This window comes from Bombina bombina, chromosome 3 (assembly GCF_027579735.1).
Source record: "Bombina bombina isolate aBomBom1 chromosome 3, aBomBom1.pri, whole genome shotgun sequence".
Lineage (NCBI taxonomy): Eukaryota > Metazoa > Chordata > Amphibia > Anura > Bombinatoridae > Bombina > Bombina bombina.
Window position 1 is genome coordinate 972,969,760 of NC_069501.1, and position 18,978 is coordinate 972,988,737.

An 18,978-nucleotide genomic window follows, 5' to 3' on the forward strand; every position below is an offset into this window, starting at 1 on the left:
ATAGATGATTGATTTATAGATAGATAGATAGATAGATAGATAGATAGATAGATAGATGATTGATAGATAGATAGATGATTGATTGATTGATAGATAGATCATTGATTGATTGATAGATAGATAGATAGATAGATAGATAGATAGATGATTGATTGATTGATTGATATGAATGATTGATTGATAGATAGATTGATAGATAGATAGATAGATAGATAGATAGATAGATAGATAGATGAATGATTGATTGATTGATTGATAGATAGATAGATAGATAGATAGATAGATAGATGAATGATTGATTGATTGATTGATAGATAGATGATTGATTGATTGATTGATAGATAGATAGATAGATAGATAGATAGATAGATAGATGATTGATAGATATATAGATAGATAGATAGATAGATAGATAGATAGATAGATAGATAGCTAGATAGATAGATGAATGATTGATTGATTGATAGATAGATGATTGATTGATTGATTGATAGATAGATAGATGAATGATTGATTGATTGATTGATTTATAGATAGATAGATAGATAGATAGATAAATGATTTATTGATTGATAGATAGATGATTGATTGATTGATAGATAGATAGATGATTGATAGATAGATAGATAGATAGATAGATAGATAGATAGATAGATGAATGATTGATTGATTGATAGATAGATAGATGATTGATTGATTGATAGATAGATAGATGATTGATTGATAGATAGATAGATGATTGATTGATTGATAGATAGATAGATAGATAGATAGATAGATAGATAGATAAATGATTGATTGATAGATAGATGATTGATTGATTGATAGATAGATAGATGATTGATAGATAGATAGATAGATAGATAGATAGATAGATAGATAGATAGATAGATATATTACAGGTTAAATTGTTCTCAATTGTCTATTGTCAGAACTTTATATTTAATTAAATACTATAATAGCTACCTGCTTGGATATTGAGCTGTTTTTTGCTTCTGGTGTACTGCCTTTGAACAATGGAGTTTTATGGTCTTTTAGCATGATGTCTCATTCTATTGCATTAATATTGTGTGCATTTTATAGGAAAAATAATTGTAATGGCTAATACCTGTTGCATTTACTTTCCCAATAAAAAAATATCACCCTCAATCATCTTTGTTAAAGGTATAACAAGATAAAAAAAAAAACAGAATGGAGGTGAGGGGGAAGTGATTGTAAGATGGAAAGGGGAACATAGAGAGACAAAGGGGTATGACATAGAAATTAGAGCAAATGAGAGAGAAAGGGACAAAGAAAAGACAAGAAATGGAATAGAGAAATGTAGATAAAGAAGGAAGAGAGATAGAATGTAACATTTTCTTTTAAAAAAAAAACATTATACTATAAATATGTACAGTATTATATAAAGGGGACTAATAACAAATCTCATGTGGTCTAGTAAGTCTGTGTATAAAACACTTTTAAAACATGGGAGAAATATTTTCTACAAATCTATTCTCTTCCTTCTGGGTAGTATTGGCTAAATTAAAATGAAATTCAAATAAGTATATATCTCATCGTGCTGTAGCATTCTCTAAAAAGCCTCATATGGTCATTTTGAAATCACACAATCAATGTACCCAGGTATCCATGCAAAGGTTATAAGCAACTGAGAAACAATGTTTTGAATTTTAACCCCTGCAGTACAATATACAAGCATTTAACTGCTTGTCTGACCTAATCTTGCCACAATCTTTGAGTTTGACAAAGCTATTTCACTTTAATATTCACGTGTGCTCAACCACACCTGCTCTCAGCAACACTTAAATCCTTCCTAATACCTGAGCTTTATACAAAGCTTAATAAAATAAACACAGCTTGTTCCTGATGATTGTTTCTTTTTTGCAGTTGGTGGTTTAAATGTTTATCTGCAGCCACGTGTTTCCTACTCTGATCCCACAGGAGGCTGAAAACATTTAATTATGTGATTTAGTTTGCCTTTCTGTTGGTAAGGACATTGTGCACTAGCTTCATAACTGTGAAACCATTTACTAGGGGCCAGTTTGCAAATCTTCAGGATGACTTAAAAATTGACAAACCAGGTCACTGAAATACACGTGTCCCTGAAATAGCTGCCAGAATGAAGGATGGTTGACTAGGTGGTCTTTTATTAAATGTGTATAAGCCACCGCTGGGTTTAAAAAAAGTTACCTATTAAGGGTTACATTACAAGTGGAGTGCTCACTAGCGCTTTCGCTATAGCGCTAATTGCACTAGCGGTATACCTTTTGCGCAAGTCCGGTTGGGCTGGTATTACAAGTTAAAAGTAAAAACCTATTGCTCCATCGCAAACCCTAACATTACAAAAAATAACAAAGAACTTACCAAAAATGAAAAAAGATTTATGCCTTATCTAATACCCCAAAATAAAAACTATTCTAAAACTAAACTACAAATAACCATTAAAAGGGCCTTTTGTAGGTCATTTCTCTAAAGTGATCAAGCTCTTTTTCTTCAAAAACACCCTACAACCCTCTAACATTAACCCTCCACCCCCCAAAAAAATAAAAAAAAACTATCAAAAAAAATCTTATCTACAAAGTGCCCTGAAAGGGCATTTAGTTATGTTGCTGCCCATTGGCTGATTTAAATTTGAACAGGCAAATGAGCCAATAGGAATGCAAGGGTAACCCAATATTCAATACTATGGGGCCGATTTATTAAAGTGCAGATGGACATGATACGATGTAGCGTGTCATGTCCGCCGCACATCGATAAATGCTGACAGCATACGCTGTCTGCATTTATCATTGCACAAGCAGTTCTTGTGAACTGCTTGTGCAATGTCGACCCCTGCCGCTAGCAGGGGGTTTCAATCAGCCCAATCGTATAGGATCAGGCAGATTGATGACCGCAGCCTCAGTCAGGCGGACAAGTTATGGAGCAGCAGTCTTTAGACCGATGCTTATTAACTGCTGTTTCCGGCAAGCCTAAAGGCTCACGTGGAAACATGGGCATCAAGCTCCATTCTGCGAGAGCATTACTACATTTAGCTAAAAGAGATATTCCTCCTGACATTAAAACGATGATAACTTTAGCAAATATGATCGAAGCATGGAATAAATTTAACCAAGAACTGCAAATAATTAACAAACTGTCTAAATATCTTATTCTGGAATAACATTTAGGGTTAAATTTACCAAGCCCTTCGCTTATCTACGACTGCAGGTTCTCACAAAAAACGTATTTATCAAGCAGCTTTCTTGTCCGACCGGGGAGATTGACAGCTCCTGCCCGCGCATGATTGGCTGTGTATGGGCAGGGGGCGTAATCTGTCTGCCAGATGCGAACTGGGGAGGACAGGAGCGCATATGTCCGCCCCTGTCCGCTGTAGCTTGCTAAATCGAGCCCTTAATGTTTTTTATAGGTGGAGAGATACAAATAATAATTTCTTCTGGACAAACTCTTTATGTGACTTTCAGGTTGCATAAAAAGTTTGTGAACGCATTTACTTTGCAACTTGCAATACGCTGCATATTACCGCTCTATGCTACCCCTAGAAAATATCGGGAGCGTAAATTACAACAAACAAATTTGCGGCAATTTTAACAGCGCCCCACTTGTAATATGGATTTGAGTGTAAAGAACACCCAACAGTTCTTACCGCTTACAATGGCGCTCCACTTGTAATCTAGCCCTAAATGACTAGAATGTTATCTCACTTAGGGCCTGATATTGAAAAGCTCTCCGCTCAAGTGAGATGATCTAAAAATGGTAGAACATAAATTTTAATTTAAAAGATATTTACACCCTCTTTTCAAAATGAAGCCACCTACCCCTGTCTTTATTGTGTCTTTAGACCAGTAAACATTACAAAATATAAAGGACGCTGGACAAAAGAGACAAAAAATCTCCCTAGATCCTCTGTAATGAAGAGGCTAAATCCCCTCTTCTAAAAGTCATTCACATAGCTCTCATGTCAAAGTAGTTATCTCTGACCCTTAGGCACAATGAAAGCTATATAAATGTACAGCCACCCTCCTACTTATATTGTACCCACTTCTGGGCAGGGTCTCTGCATCCATTGTGCTCTGTACTGTTCTTTATATATTAAAACACATTTTGTTTTTGTATTGTCAAAACTGTGTTCACACATCAGAGTTACAGAAGTTGTATAAATGTTGCAAGTCTTTTTTTTAAACTAGTATTGCAGGTTTCTGTGGCTTTCTTAGGCTCCTTTCTTTCAGTGACACTTCAAATCCTTTTTAATACCTCTGCTTTATAAAATAAGCACAACCTGTTCCTGCTGATTGTCATTGCAGGTACAGATTTAATGTGTATCTGAACAAAAATGTCTGTCCTCTTATTACAGCAAACAACAACTATAGAAAACATTCAGTACTCTGTTGTTTTGATATTTGTAGTGTGCTCCCTAATTGTTATAATTATTATTATTTTTTTGTTTTGTTTTGTTGTACCATTAAAGTCTGTTAGCCAGCACAGTGTGTACAACCTCACATTTATAATTATAAGCTGGTTTACAAATGAAAAATCTGCAAGATCCAAATTGGATCATTACTCTTTTATCTCAGTGCTTGATTCTCCCCAATCAAATTGTTACGTCTAATCTGATCTATGTTGTGAGGTTTGTTTAAAGGGACGGTCTACCTCTAGAATTCTTATTGTTTAAAAAGGTAGACAATCCCTTTATTATCCATTCCCCAGTTTTGCAAATTATATATATTTACATATATATATACATATATATATATATATATATATATATATATATATATATATATATATATATATATATATATATATATATATATATATATATATATATATATATATATATATATACAGGGAGTGCAGAATTATTAGGCAAGTTGTATTTTTGAGGATTCATTTTATTATTGAACAACAACCATGTTCTCAATGAACCCAAAAAACTCATTAATATCAAAGCTGAATAGTTTTGGAAGTAGTTTTTAGTTATAGCTATTTTAGGGGGATATCTGTGTGTGCAGGTGACTATTACTGTGCATAATTATTAGGCAACTTAACAAAAAACAAATATATACCCATTTCAATTATTTATTTTTACCAGTGAAACCAATATAACATCTCAACATTCACAAATATACATTTCTGACATTCAAAAACAAAACAAAAACAAATCAGTGACCAATATAGCCACCTTTCTTTGCAAGGACACTCAAAAGCCTGCCATCCATGGATTCTGTCAGTGTTTTGATCTGTTCACCATCAACATTGCGTGCAGCAGCAACCACAGCCTCCCAGACACTGTTCAGAGAGGTGTACTGTTTTCTCTCCTTGTAAATCTCACATTTGATGATGGACCACAGGTTCTCAATGGGGTTCAGATCAGGTGAACAAGGAGGCCATGTCATTAGATTTTCTTCTTTTATACCCTTTCTTGCTAGCCACGCTGTGGAGTACTTGGACGCGTGTGATGGAGCATTGTCCTGCATGAAAATCATGTTTTTCTTGAAGGATGCAGACTTCTTCCTGTACCACTGCTTGAAGAAGGTGTCTTCCAGAAACTGGCAGTAGGACTGGGAGTTGAGCTTGACTCCATCCTCAACCCGAAAAGGCCCCACAAGCTCATCTTTGATGATACCAGCCCAAACCAGTACTCCACCTCCACCTTGCTGGCGTCTGAGTCGGACTGGAGCTCTCTGCCCTTTACCAATCCAGCCACGGGCCCATCCATCTGGCCCATCAAGACTCACTCTCATTTCATCAGTCCATAAAACCTTAGAAAAATCAGTCTTGAGATATTTCTTGGCCCAGTCTTGACGTTTCAGCTTGTGTGTCTTGTTCAGTGGTGATCGTCTTTCAGCCTTTCTTACCTTGGCCATGTCTCTGAGTATTGCACACCTTGTGCTTTTGGGCACTCCAGTGATGTTGCAGCTCTGAAATATGGCCAAACTGGTGGCAAGTGGCATCTTGGCAGCTGCACGCTTGACTTTTCTCAGTTCATGGGCAGTTATTTTGCGCCTTGGTTTTTCCACACGCTTCTTGCGACCCTGTTGACTATTTTGAATGAAAAGCTTGATTGTTCGATGATCACGCTTCAGAAGCTTTGCAATTTTAAGAGTGCTGCATCCCTCTGCAAGATATCTCACTATTTTTGACTTTTCTGAGCCTGTCAAGTCCTTCTTTTGACCCATTTTGCCAAAGGAAAGGAAGTTGCCTAATAATTATGCACACCTGATATAGGGTGTTGATGTCATTAGACCACACCCCTTCTCATTACAGAGATGCACATCACCTAATATGCTTAATTGGTAGTAGGCTTTCGAGCCTATACAGCTTGGAGTAAGACAACATGCATAAAGAGGATGATGTGGTCAAAATACTCATTTGCCTAATAATTCTGCACTCCCTGTTTATATATATATATATATATATATATATATATATATATATATATATATATATATATATATATATATATATATAAATACTTTTTACCTCTAAGCTTTTGAAGATTGCCTTCTTATCTCAAATATTTTGACAGACTTGCTTTTCAGGCAATAAATTTGCTTATTCTTAAATAACTCCACAGGTGTGAGCACAATGTTATCTATATGGCTCATATGAACTAACGCCCTCTAGCAGTGGAAAAAACGTCAAATGCATTCAGATAAGAGGCGGTCTTCAAGGGCTTAGAAATTAGCACATGAGCCTACCTAGGTTAGCTTTCAACTGAGAATACCAAGAGAACAAAGCAAATTTGATGATAAAAGTAAATTGGAAAGTTGTTTAAAATGTAATGCCCTATCTGAATCATGAAAGTTTAATTCTGACTAGACTGTCCCTTTAAATGACCTCAGCATTGGCTATAAAGCCTCTCACAAAATACACCATCTATACCTATTGCTTTCCAATAAGGAAGCCCACTCCTGACTCCACACTTCTAAGCCAAACCAGTCAAACCACAATCTCTATGGTAAGCAAAATAGGCCACAACATGTTTATTTTAATAACAACAAGGAGCCTAAAAGAAAACATGATTACCATAACATTACTATACCATATAAATAGTAAACAAATCATAATCATGTTGCTTAATAATCATTAAAGGGAAGCTGTACTGAAACAATGTTATGCTATTCATATGAAAGAGAAGCATATAAACATGATGATTTTTGTTTTTAAATGTATTTATGTAAAAATATTAATTTAAATCTGTGTTGCTGCTGTTTTTGTCTTTATTTGCCCCATTACTTATTACTTACAACCAGATGAACTTCTGCAGCATGATTATGTGTGTGGTTGAGACATTGGGGCTGAATTATCAAGCAGCCTTTGAGGCTGTGGTCTGCAATCCACCCGATACTATGCGATCGGGCTAATTGACACTCCCTGCTAGTGGCAAATCTGCTTGTGCAATGTTAAATGCCGACAGCGTATGCTGTCGGCATTCAGCGATGTTTGTCGGACATGATACGCTACAGCGTATCATGTCTGACAAACATTAATAAATTGACCCCATTGAGTGATTTTGGAAAAGCAATTCCAGCCAATATGGCTGCCTGAGGTGTATGAACAAGTGCAATTCCCTATTGTTTCCTACACAAATTAAAGGGACAGTCTACTCCATAATTGTTATTGTTAAAAAAGATAGCTAATCCCTTTATTACTCATTCCCCAGTTATGTATAACCAATGTGGTTATATTAATATAATTGTTACCTCTGTGATTACCTTGTATCTAAGCCTCTTCAAACTGCCCACTTATTTTAGTTCTTTTGACAGACTTGCATTTTAGCCAATCAGTGCTGACTCATAAATAACTCCACGTGAGTGAGCACAATGTTTATCTATATGACACACATGAACTAACACTGTCTAGCATTGAAAAACTGTCAAAATGCACTGAGATAAGAGGGGGCCTTCAAGGGCTTATAAATTAGCATATGAGCCTACCTAGGTTTAGCTTTCAACAAAGAATACCAAAACTAGACTGTCCCATTAATGCATGTGAAGAAGGGTTGCATGTGTGACAACAAACATGTGGATGATTTGAAAAGCCAGTGCCCATATTTCATGCATTTTTCATGCATATTCGCCTTTTCTAACTTGTGGGATTGTCAAAGTTTGGAACGTCTGCTCTTTACCTCTCCTGCAGCTTCCCCCATCACAGCAAATGTCCAACTTTCCAATCACAATGTGCCAGAATTTATCTGACCCCAACCATGCCATGTCCGTCACCTGTAGTTCCACCCTTTCTATCACTGCTCAGCCCAACAAACATTGCTAGCAAGTTCCCTGTTGAGAGATACGGAACAGTGCTGCTTTTTTTGTTTTATAGCACTAGACACAAACTCTCCCTTCTACTGGGCCCAGTGTTTCTTTCACATGTTCCAATGGGCCCTGACAGTTAGGGAGTACAACATTCCATTGTTCACAGTCACCTAGATTATGAGTTGTGTGTTCTTGTTTTAACGCTCAAAAAAATGGTAATTTCAGCGTTAAAACTGCACCGCAGCCATTACAAGTCTTGTCGGTATAGCTGTACCGCAAGCCTTTTAGCCTGTAACTCAACGTCAGTCCCGCACTCGTAAAAATTACGCTTTTTCATGGGACTTCCATAGCGCAGCCATTTTCGAGTTTTGCGGTGAGGCTAAAAAGCATCGCAAACACTATTTAAATATTATTAACCCCAATCTGCCGTCCGCCCACATCGCCCCCACTATACTAAAGTTATTAACCCCTATTCCGCCTCTCCCGACACCGCTGCCACTATAATAAACCTATTAACCCATAAACCAAAAGCCCCCACAACTAAATATACTAAATAAACTTATTAACCCCTAAACGGAAAGCCTCCCACAACTAAATATACTAAATAAACCTATTAACTCCTAAACCGAAAGCCCCCACATGACAATAAACTAATTTAAACTAGTAACCCCTAAACCTAACCCCCCTAACTTTATATTAAAATTACAATTTCCATATCTTAAATTAAAACTTACCTGTCAAATTAAAAAACTAAGTTTAAACTAAGAAATAAACTAATATATATCTATTAAACTAAAATTAAACTAACGACCAATTAAATAAACTATATTACACATTAAAAAAAATCCTAACACTACTCTAAAAATTACAAAGTTTCTAAAAAAAACATCACCCAACCAACCCCCCATTTAGCTCTTTTGCAGGGCATTTAGCTCTTTTAAGAAATGCCCAACCCCTTATCTAAAAAAAAAAAAAAAAAACTTTAAAAAACCTAACACTAACCCCTTTTTTAGGTACTCACCATTGCTGAAGTCCCGCTTGAACGATCATAATCCAGGCGGCTCCATCTTCATCCAGACGGCTCCATCTTCATCCAGGCGGCATCTTCTATCTTCATCCTGGCGGCATCTTCTATCTTCATCCCGGCGGCGCAGATTGGGTTTATCCTGAAGACAACCGACACGGAGCATCCTCTTCATGCGGTCGCCGCCGTATACTGAATCTTCAATGCAAGGGACGCAATTCAAAATGGTGTCCCTTGCATTCCTATTGGCTGATTTGATTTTGGAAATTCAAATCAGTCAATAGGATAAGAGCTACTGAAATTCTATTAGCTGTTCAAATCAGCCAATAGGATGAGAGTTACTGAAATTTTATTGACTGATTTGATCAGCCAATAGAATTTCAGAAGCTCTCATCCTATTGTCTGGGGTTTTGTATACTGTTAGGGGGTGTTAGGGGGTGTACAAAAGGCCCTTTTAAGGGCCCTTGGTAGTTTATTATAGATTAGGGGGTGTTTTTTTTTTTTAAAGAATAGGAATAATTTTTATTGTTTTGGATAATTTTGTTTGTTATTTTTTTATAATGGTAGTTTTTTTGTTTTTTTTTGTAATTTTTTTTAAATATTTTTTGTAATGGTATGTTTTTTAATTTTTTGTAATGTTAGGTTTTAGTGTAAGGCAGCTTAGGTTTTATTTCACAGGTAAGTTTGTATTTTTTTAACTAGGTAGTTAGTAAATAGTTAATAACTATTTACTAACTAGTCTACTTAGTTAAAATAAATACAAACTTACCTGTGAAATAAAAATAAAACCTAAGCTAGCTACAATATAACTATTAGTTATATTGTAGCTAGCTTAGGTTTTATTTTACAGGTATGTATTTAGTTTTAAATAGGTATTATTTAGTTAATAATTGTAACCTTAATTTAGCTCTATTTTAATTATGTTAAAGTTAGGGGGTATTAGGGTTAGGGTTACGGTTAGGTTTAGGGTTAGGTTTAGGTGTTAATATAGTTTAATTTAGGTTGTTGCGATGTGGGGCTGGCGGTTTAGGGGTTAATAGGTTTATTTAGTTGTAGTGATGTGGGAGGCCAGAGATTTAGGGGTTAATAACTTTATTTAGTGGCGGCGATGTCGGTGAGTGGCGGAATAGGGGTTAATAGATTTATTACAGTGTGGGCGATGTTGGGGTGCAGGCGAATAGGGGCTTATAACTTTAGTATAGTGGCGGCAATATCGGGAGCGGCAGATTAGGGCTTTATAACATTATGTAGGTGTCGGGGGCAGCAGGTTAGGGGTGTTTAGACGTGGAGTTTATGTTAGGGTGTTAGGTTTAAACGTAACTTTTTTTCCCCCATAGACATCAATGGGGCTGCGTTACAGAGCTTTTCATTCCGCAATCGCAGGTGTCAGGTTTTTTCTAACCCGCTCTCCCTATTGATGTCTATGGGGAAAGCGTGCACGAGCACGTCAAAGCAGCGCTTGTATTTTGTGCGGTATGGAGCTCAACGCAACCATATCGCATGCATAACCCAGCTGTTTCAAAACTTGTAATGGCTGCGCTATAGAGGGTTAAATAACGCAACTTTTGTTACATTCATTAAATTCCCTATAGCGCGCATAGCTTGTAATCTAGGTGAGTGATTGTCATTTTGTTTGTGCCCTAATAAATATATATTTTTGGATATGTTAAGTGTACTACTGCATGACAGTGCTGCAATATATAACATTCACTATCCCTTACATTCCCCAAATTGCTGGCTAATGGGAAAAGCAGTATATTTTAATCTCAGGGAAGCAGGGCCTACCTTGATTATGTCTGTCTGTAGTGCTCTGTTGTGATTAATATGGCATATCCTATCTCAGGGTCAGTATTGAGTGCATCAGCTGGACTGCTGGGAAGATATTTTTCATTTTATTTAGTAGTCAAAAATAAAAGCTCACCACAAATAAGCATCCAAAACTAAAACTTGTAAACCCATGCACATGATACAGGCGTACAAGCATATGTACATTTACTATGGATAGGCCTGTCCACCAGAAAAATAAATCTATAGTGTGCAAGATAATGCCTCACTTTTAGAGACACTGGAGAGGGCACTCTCACTGAATGAAAGTTAAAAATGCCATGCATTTATCCTGTAAATAGGAATAAAACGTATATAGAGGAGCAACAAAAATAGGTTATAAATAATTTTGCATGAAAAAGATACTGAAGCATTATTTGCTGACTAATAAGGACACCATTGCTACTGAAGCATGGTAAACAAAAATTAGCTTTGTTCAGCACAGTAGCAACGCACATGTACGCATAAGCACACACGCTCGCACGCGCATGCACACACACACACAGAGTTTGGTCTAGCACACCTACAATAATAAAGTTTAGATATATCTCTTGGAGTGTATGCAATGAGACCAAATAGTTACACAATACAAGGGCTATTGGCGTGCATCTACTTGAAAATAAACAAAACATTTTTATTTTTTTGCAGTTCTTTTTCTTAAAATTTTCTTTATTTTTATTGAGTTTTGTAGATTACATTACAAACCAGAACAAAATAATATTGTCTGCTAATAAATCGAATCTCTTAACATAATAATTGTAATGCTCGTGGGATATTCCACTATGAGACAGAACTTGGCCAGTAGTTTTCTTATCCCGGCGTCGAGCCGGAATGATAGGGAATATCCCAGAGCAGAGAAAATTTGCAAGATGACTCGGTAGGCGGCACTCACCACAGGCAGGGTAGTCTTCGGCGGTAACAGGCAGGGAATCAAAGCAGTCCAAGGGTAAACCACTAGAATGGTCAGGCTGGCAGGGTTTGGCAACGGTAAAGCAGTCCAAGGTAAACCACTAGAATGGTCAGGCAGGCAGGGTTTTGCAACGGTAAAACAATCCAAGGGTAAACCACTAGAATGGTCAGGCAGGCAGGGTTTGGCAACAGAGAGGCAATCCAGAACAATAGGGGTTAATCAAGCAGAGATCAGCAGCAGTATATCAATCCAGCAATTAAGGGGTTAACAGCCAGAGTGGTCAGACAAGCAGAGTTCAGCAGCAGCAGTTTATCAACCCAGCAATTTAGGGGTTAACAGGCAGTGGTCAGACAAGCAGAGTTCAGCAGCAGTATAACAATCCAGCAATTTAGGGGTTAACAGGCAGAGTGGTCAGACAGGTAGAGTTCAGCAGCAGTATATCAATCCAGCAATATAGCAACAATAACACCCAGGAGGAATCCAGACTACCATCGCCGCACGCAGACAGGAGCCGACTCCCCCACTAGGCAACAAGCAGCAAGCGCTGCGTCCCTAGCAACAGCTAGAGTGGAGTGACATAGTCCCCCTCTCAATGGTTACCTCCGGGAACCTGAGTCGGCCTCAAAGGATGAGCAGCATGGAATTTGGAGACCAAAGATGGAGCATGCACTTCACAGGCAGGAACCCAGGAACGATCCAATGTACCAGATACTGCAGTTGTCTGTGCCTGTATCTGGACTCCAGGATCTTAGCAACCTCATATTCAGGGTCACCACGGACCAGGAGCGGAGAAGGAGGAGCTCGGAGCCGGGTATATCTATTCTTGATGTAATGCTTGAGTAGTGAGATGTGGAAGACTGGGTGTATGCGCAGGGTTTTGGGCAAGGCCACTTTGTAGGCAACAGGAGACAGTCTTTTCAGGACTTTGTAAGGACCGATAAACCTAGGCCCCAATTTGTGACAGGGTTAACATAGACGAATATGTTGAGTAGAGACTCAAACACGTTCACCTACTGAGATGGCATGTACAGAAGCTCTATGACGATTAGCAAACTTTTTATATTTAGAGACAGCTGAACGTAGCTGAGAGCGAATACGTTGCCCATGAGTGGTGAGTTCAGTAACGCGTCGGTCTGCAGCAGGAATCCCAGTGGACTGAGCAGAAAGAGGGAAGACACAAGGTTGATACCCATCGAAGAGAAGAGTGCCAATGAGTGTTTCTTGCCAGCTCAGCTAGGGGTAACAACTCAGCCCAAGGAGTGTTGACAAAGGCTCTAAGGTAGGCTTCAAGATTCAAGATGGTTTACTCTCTCATTTAGTCCATTGGTCTGAGGATGGTAGCCAGAAGATAAGGAAACAGTGGTTCCAATCAACTTACCAAAGGCTCTCCAAAAGGTAAAGATGAACTGTGGACCTCTGTCGGAAACAATAGTCACAAGAATGCCATGAAGTTGTACCACATGCAAGAGAAAAAGAGAGGATAATTCTTGGGCAGAAGGCAGTTTTGTTAGGGGTACAAATTGAGCCAGTCTGGAAAAGTGATCCACCACAACCCAGATAACTGTAAGGTGGTCAGAAGGAGGAAAGTCCACAATGAAATCCATTGTTATGCGAGTCCATGGTTGTTTGGGAATGGACAATGGTTGGAGCAAGCCGGGTAGCAAGGATCAGGGAGTTTTGTTGGCAGCACAAGTTGTGCAGGCTTTCACATAATCCTGAGCGTCAGACTTCATAGTAGGCCACCATACGTCTTGGGATAGATGCTTAAAAGTCCTTGTTAAACCAGGATGTCCTGAGAGTTTACTATCATGAGCCCAGGACAGCACAGGAGTGCGTAGATTCAGAGGTACAAAAAATATATCAGAAGCCACGGGAGCTTCAGGAGGTTTACTAGACTGGGCATGTTGCAGTCTTTGGAGAAGGGTGGTATTCAGTTGAGTAACTACACAGGAGGGAGGTATGATGTGTTCAATAGAAGCTTCAGAGGAATCACTTGAATGAGGAAACTGACAAGAAAGGGTGTCAGCCTTCTTGTTTTTGGTCCCAAGAAGATAAGAGACCACAAAGTTAAAATGGGAAAAGAACAAGGCCCACCTGGCCTGTCGAGGATTGAGTCGATGAGCAGTCTCTAGGTAAGTCGTGAGAATCTGAATGGGATTGGCGGTGCCTTCTAACCAATGATGCCATTCAGTCAAGGCCATCTTAATGGCTAAGAGTTCATGATTACCCACATCGTAATTCCTCTCAGCAGGAGTAAAGCGTTTAGAGAAAAAGGCTACAGGATGCGACTTGGAGGTTAAAGGATCCCTTTGGGTTAGAACTGCTCCAGCCCCTATCTCAGAGGCATCATCCTCTAAAGTGAACCGTAGGTCAGGATCAGGATGGCGGAGCACAGGAGCAGAACAGAAAGCTTTTTTTAGACAAGTGAAGGCATATATGGCCTCAGGGGACCAATGCTTACAATCTTTGTTCCGTTTTGTCAATTCTGTGAGAGGAGCGACTGTTTGAGAAAAGTTCTTTATAAACTTGCGGTAATAATTAGAGAACCCCAAGAATCTCTGTAACTCCTTTAATGAAGTAGGTTGACGCCATTCTAAAACTGTGGTGAGTTTAGCAGTATCCATGGCAAAACCTTCTTTCGAGATGACATAACCAAGGAACTGGATCTGAACTTGGTTAAACTCACATTTTTCTAGTTTGGCTACCAAGAAATGGTCTCTGAGACGTTGAAGTACCTGTCTCACGTGCTTATGATGCTCCTCCAGAGTGAAAGAAAAAAATAAGGATGTCATCAAGGTAGACAATGACAGTGCGATTGAGGAGGTTACGGAAGACATCATTGACAAATGCCTGGAAGACTGCAGGGGCATTACACAGCCCAAAGGGCATTACGAGGTATTCGTAATGCCCTGATCTTGTGTTGAAGGCGGTCTTCCATTTGTGGCCTGGGAAGATACAGATCAGATTGTATGCCCCACGTAAATTCAGCTTGATGAAGAAGCGAGCATTCTGGAGTGAGTCATAGAGTTCGGTGATCAAAGGAATAGGATAGCAATTCTTGATAGTGATGTTGTTCAAGGCCCTGTAGTCAATGCAGGGTCTGAGCCCACCATCCTTCTTACTGACAAAAAAGAAGCCTGCTCCAGCAGGAGAGGAGGAACGGCGAATGAAACCTTTAGCTAGGTTCTCTTGGATATACTCCTACATGGATTTGGTTTTAGCTTTGGAGAGAGGATAAGTTCTCCCTTTAGGAAGTGGGGTCAATTTTGCAGTCATAAAGACGGTGGGGTGGCAGCACATTGGCTGCTTTTTTCTCAAACACATCTGCGAAGTCCGCATATACTGAGGGAAGGTTTGGAGGAGTCTTTATACTGACTATGGGGATGCGGAACAGAGGAGTGACTTTAGCAAGGCAGGAGTGGAAACAGGAGGTACCCCAGGAGGCCAGTTGTCCTTCAGCCCAGTCAAACTGTGGATTGTGTATACGAATCTGCAGGGGGCGGCATTGCACCAGCAGTTCACAAGAACTGCTGGTGCAATGATAAATACAGACAGCGTACGCAGTCGGCATTTATCAATGTAAGGCGGACATGAGCCGCAATATCGGATCATGTCCGTCCGCACCTTGTTAAATAGGCCCCATAGCCTCTAGTTTGGAATCCACACACTGCAACTGTGTGGTATGGGTTCCCAACATCTGTCCCTGTAGATAAGCCGCTCTTGCTACCTCATTTGGCTCCATGGCCCAAGTATAATGTAATGCTCGTGGGATATTCCTCTATCAGACCGAACTCCGCCAGTAGTCTTTTTATACTGGCGTTGAGCCGGAATGAAAGGGAATATCCCAGAGCAGAGAAAGTCCGCAAGATGAGGTAAGCAGCACTCACCACAGGCAGGGTATTTCTGTACAAACACTTTCAGTTTGTAGCCCTTCTTTTTGGTCTAGCAACAGCTCCCCCAATCTTTACGAAGGTTCTAGGAGCTCTTTTGGCAGTGGCCAGGTCTCAAGGAATTGTGGCGGCGCCATACCTGGAAGATATCTTGGTGCAGGCACCATCTTTTCATTTAGCAAGATCCCTTATGGATTCCCTGTTGTTGATTCTCCTTTCTCATGGGTGGATGGTGAATCTGAAGATTTTAATCCACTCTCTCATCCTTTCCCGCCTTGATTACTGCAACTCTTTCCTCTCTGGTCTCCCCAGCTGCCACCTAGCTCCTTTACAATCCATAATGAATGTCTCCGCCAGGCTCATCTTCCTTACACGTCGCTGCACCTCTCTGCCAATCCCTTCACTGGCTTCCTCTTTCCTCCAGGATTAAACGCAAAATTCTCACTCTGACATACAAGGCCTTAACTGCACTGCTCGCCCCTATATCTCAGACCTTGTCTACAGATACTCTCCCTCCCGTCCCCTTCGCTCTGCTCCTGCTTCGACCTCCTACTCTCCTCCTCTCTTGTTACCTCATCACACTACAGTTTACAGGACTTCTCCAGACTGGCTCCCATCTTGTGGAACTCTCTGCCTCGCTCCACAAGACTCTCCCCTAGTTTTGAAAGCTTCAAGCACTCCCTAAAGACTCTACTGTTCAGGGATGCATACAACCTACACTAACCTTTCATTATACCAGTTCCCCTTCTCCATTGCTATCCCCTGAACCCCCTTAGCATGTAAGCCTAAGAGCCCAGCTGATTGTAGATCACCTTCTTTAGAGCTGACTACCCAACAGTGTGACTCTTGGCAGGGCCCGCTACCCATTTGATCCCTGTTATTGTTTTGTTGTACTCTGCCTTTGTTAAAAAGTGCTGTGGAATCTGTTGGCTCACTACAAATAACCGATAATAATAATAATTTTATTTGGGCTTCCTTAGTCAGGACTACATTGAGTTCCTGCCTGACCGTGGTAAGCTGTGAGAATATGGCATTGTTATTTGGGATGTTTTTATGTTTAAGTTCTAACTGGCCTAGGCATGCGGTTAATGTGCGGATGGTGGAATTGTATAATCTCTTTAGGAAGGCTTTGTGTTTAATATATTCCCCTCTTGTTACTGCCTTGTGTGCCTCCCAAACATTGCAAGAGGAAGTGTCTGAATTGGCATTAAATGTGCAAATATTCTTTTACCGACTTAGCGAGTGCTTTTATAGTAGAAGGATAGTGTAACAGGCACTCATCCATTCTCCAGATAAATAAAGTAATAGGCCTCACCGTCCATTCCAGTTGTATGTTAATCGTGGAATGGTCTGAACACGACATTGGCTGGATGTCCGAGTCCTTTAGAAATGACAGATGATTTTGGTCAATTAATAAGTAATCAGTTTGTTTGTACAGATACCAGGGAGTAGAAAGTATAGTTATGCTGAAATGGGTGCTAGGCACACCAGGCATTGACCAGGCATAGTTGTTCCATGTACATTTTGGGGTACTACAATTATTGTGGGATTAGCCATAGGTAGTGTGTTTATAGGTATCAGATATACTTAGAGGAATCTTACCTTCCTCAGATTTCAGCTCTCCATTCTCGGAGGCCTCCACCTAAATGATTATGAGTAGAAAATGGGAGAGAAGTGAGGTACAGTCAGAGAATTGGAAAATGGAGTTCCGGTTAGAGACACTATGGTGAGTGAGCAAAAGAGAAAGATTAACTATAACATTATACAACCACAAAATAATGTAAAATAATAAATAATCTAACACATGTTGTCAATATCAAAATTTTGGCAAAGAAGCAGACGTCCCGCCACAATGCCAGTATCAAGGGAAAGGGGGGGGGGGGGTAGGCAGTGTCTGCTGTTACCATGCTGTCATGAGCACTCCCAAAAATGTATTTAAACTCTATTTTTTGTACTGTGACCTAATCTAATCTTTGAGTATTTGTATTTAAAAAAAGAAAAGAAAAAGAAAACGGACCTTTCATTGGTTAAAACAGCCCAACCAAGCTCAGATGTGCTCATGATAGTGTAATTGATGTTGTATAGAAAAAGCCAGGAAGTTCTCATTCTATTTTAAAGAGAGAAAAAGGAATGATTTAAGCCCATAAATGCAAAGTATTGTAGTGTTATGACCAGTCAAAATTGGGATACCTTGTAAGTTGGTGACTGGCTAAGCAGAATATGTCCATATTGTGTGACTAAGATCCCATTTTTAACGCACCTCCCTCTAATTATGTATACTACCATACTGGAACCTAAGTTATGCTGCAGTGATCAGAAGGACAGTTTCTACACATGTGTAAATATGTCAGCACTGGGAATGCTGTGAAAGCTAGATTTTAACATGGAAGCACCCATAACTAGAGGGAGGCGGGAAATAATATAATTTATGTAAGAACTTACCTGATAAATTCATTTCTTTCATATTGGCAAGAGTCCATGAGCTAGTGACATATGAGATATACAATCCTACCAGGAGGGGCAAAGTTTCCCAAACCTCAAAATGCCTATAAATACACCCCTCACCACACCCACAATTCAGTTTAATGAATAGCCAAGAAGTGGGGTGATAAAGAAAGGAGTAGAAAGCATCAACAAAGGAAAATTGGAAATAATTGTGCTTTATACAAAAAAATCATAACCACCATAAAAAGGGTGGGCCTCATGGACTCTTGCCAATATGAAAGAAATGAATTTATCAGGTAAGTTTTTACATAAATTATGTTTTCTTTCATGTAATTGACAAGAGTCCATGAGCTAGTGACATATGGGATATCAATACCCAAGATGTGGAGTCTTCCACTCAAGAGTCACTAGAGAGGGAGGGAAAAAAAATAAAAACAGCCATATTCAGCTGAAAAAATTAATCCACAACCCAAAACAAAAATAAGTTTATTTAATCTTTGAAAGAAAAAACTTAAATCAAAAGCAGAAGAATCAAACTGAAACAGCTGCCTGAAGAACTTTTCTACCAAAAACTGCTTCCGAGGAAGCAAATACATAAAAACGGTAGAATTTAGTAAATGTATGCAAAGA